The following is a 2936-nucleotide window of genomic DNA, read 5'->3' on the forward strand; positions in this document are numbered from 1 at the left end:
ATTGCGCTGTATAGAAGACTACAAATCCCAGCAATAGTATATTATACAGCGCAATGCAGAATGCCGCCAGCTATAATGTACTATTGCTGGGATTTGTTGTACTCCTCTATAGCTGGTGGTATTCTGCATTGCGCTGTATAATGTACTATTGCTGGGATTTGTAGTCCTCTATAGCCGGTGCCATTCTGCATTGATTGCTGTATAATTTTACACTTTCCATTTGACTATATTGCACACCACACTTTTTTTTTTTACTTCCACCGCTCCAAGCTTGCTCCCGTGATGGACTACAATCTCATTACAAATTAGTAGTCCATCACTGGAGCCATTTTGTTATCCCGATTAACCGGTTAATCAAACTCAATAATCAGCTAACTAATCGATTTTGAAAATAATCGTTAGCTGCAGCTCTAGATAAATGGTCACCCTACACCAGGGATCACCCAGACAGCAGACTGTGTGTAGCCAGAGGATAGTTTATCATGTGTCTGAACTGTCTCCTGCTCTGAGCTGCAGGTACAGGTTGAGGGAGAGAGTGAGAGAGAGTGTGTGTGTGTGTATGTCTGTGTGTGTATATGTCTGTGCGTATATGTGTGTGCATGTATGTCTGTGTGTGAGGGCCCTACAAGCTATTGAATCATAAGGTATACTTAGTTTTCACACATAACTTCTCCATTTTGGCTTTATGTTTGTAAAATAAATATTTCACCTGCAAAGTTCTGTTTAGCCAGTCTTGTGATCCAAGCACTCTTTTTAGGGCCCAGTCACACCATGTCCAGTGCATTCTGGTGCGGTTCGCGCCCGGAACGCACTGGATCTTATAGTTTAAGCCGGGCAGCGATCTGTGGCGGGATGGGGTGTGTCAGTGCCATTCATGTCAATGGCACTGCAGACACGCCCCCCACGCGCAGTGCGATCGCCCGCACTGGAACGCGATGTACAGGAATGCCCTCTGTTCCAGTGCAGTGCGATATGAAAAAATGCTGCATGCACTATTTTTTCAGATCGCGCTGCCTGGCTAGATCTATGCAATCCAGTGCGTTCCAGGTGCGAACCACATCGGAACGCACTGGATAGGATGTAACTGGGCTCTTAGACATCACAGCCTTGTACCGGATCTTGAAGATTCCGCAGCAGTTAAGTAATACAGTCTAGGCTTGTTCACACCATGTCCGGATCATGTCCAGACCAGAACAGTTATCTCCCGGACCAAAAAAGCATCCCAATGTATCCCTATGGTATTTCTGGGCTCTGTTCACGCCAGCGCAATCCGTTCCGGACCATACAAAAAAATACTGATTGTCTCATCTTCTCTGGTCTGGAATGCATTGGAACGCATGGAAAAGCATCATAAATGCATGCAAACGCATCAGAACGCAAAATTCGTTTTAAGCTTAAAAAAAGAAAAGCCACTCTGGAAAGTGTCAACATCACAGTAAAATCGCTGTAAAATCATCAGGCCAGGTTTACACCATTTTTTGAACCAGATCGCGTACACCGTGCACTGGATTTTTATGGCAGTTTTACAGCGATTTTGCCGTGTGCCATAGTAGGTTTTTCTTTCGTCTCTTTTTTTGTAGCTTAAAATGGTCTTTCAGGTGTGGTCCAGTGTGTTCCAGTGCATTTGCATGCATTTTTGAAAACAAGACAAGCAGTATTTTTTTGCATGGTCCGGAACGGATTGTGCTGGTGTAAACAGAGCCCAGAAATACCATAGGGATGCTTTTTTCGTTGGAGAAGGACAGAGCCCCTGTGCACTGCTGAGCTCATTACTTTACTCTTCAATCCTGAAAGCATTCTCTCAGTATACCATAAACAGTGCATTCAGTGCGTTAGATTCTGTCTGCTAAGTTTTGATAAATCAATCTCCCTTACTGTATATACTGGGTTCTAGACTGCTACCCTGCCTGCCAATGTAATGCAGATGTTTCATCATTCTCAAAACCGGCACTAGTTCACAAGCAGCTCAAGCGGCCGCCTGTGGGCACCAGTGGGAGGGCAGAAAAATTGTATCACCCAGCCAGCAGACTGTGTGTAGCCAGAGGATAGTTTATCATGTGTCTGAACTGTCTCCTGCTCTGAGCTGCAGGTACAGGTTGAGGGAGAGAGTGAGAGAGAGTGTGTGTGTGTGTATGTCTGTGTGTGTATATGTCTGTGCGTATATGTGTGTGCATGTATGTCTGTGTGTGAGGGCTTGTTCAAACCAGCTCTAATGCGTTCCAGCACAATAAGCTGCTGGAACGCACTAAATTGCATCATGGCCGTCTCCCTGCGTTCTGCAGTGGGAGGGAGGCGTAGCAGTGCATTCAAGTCAATGGCAAAGCAGCCACCCGCAGTGCGATCACGTGCAGCAAAATGAGACGAGTGACGAGAGAGCATGGAGACGGCTTCCCCGCCAATCAGGAAGCCGGGCAGCGTGTAATGACGCGCTGCCCGGCTTCCTGATACCGGAAGTATCAGGCTAGGCATCAGGATCTCCCAAATACTCGGCATCGGCACTGATAACGATACTAGTATCGGTGCATCCCTAGATGTGAAAGTAGAACTACACTTTAAAGTAAGACGTGAAGACTACAGATCAAATCGACCACATACAGACCTCAAGAAATCTGCAGGCTCCTTTTCTTATTTGCACGGTATTGAGAGCTGTTAAGCCCTAGTACAGCACATCTCAGAGAAGGTAGATAATTGAACCTTCATGAGGGCTGTATTCTTTCACATAGCTCACATTAAACTGTTTTCAAAAACTCTTATAGTGAAGTGAAAGTTTAAAAAAGGGAAGATACTCAGAACAGTGACTAGATCACCTAAATATTTGTTTCTTACTTCATTTGATATCTTTTCCTGTCATACGCGGATGATAACACTTTTAAACTGAGGAGCACAAATCAGATTAATGCAGCTCATGCTGTACATGCTGAAATGTAAATATATAT

This window comes from Nanorana parkeri, unplaced genomic scaffold, assembly GCF_000935625.1.
Source record: "Nanorana parkeri isolate BGI_ZX_2015 unplaced genomic scaffold, ASM93562v1 scaffold1177, whole genome shotgun sequence".
Lineage (NCBI taxonomy): Eukaryota > Metazoa > Chordata > Amphibia > Anura > Dicroglossidae > Nanorana > Nanorana parkeri.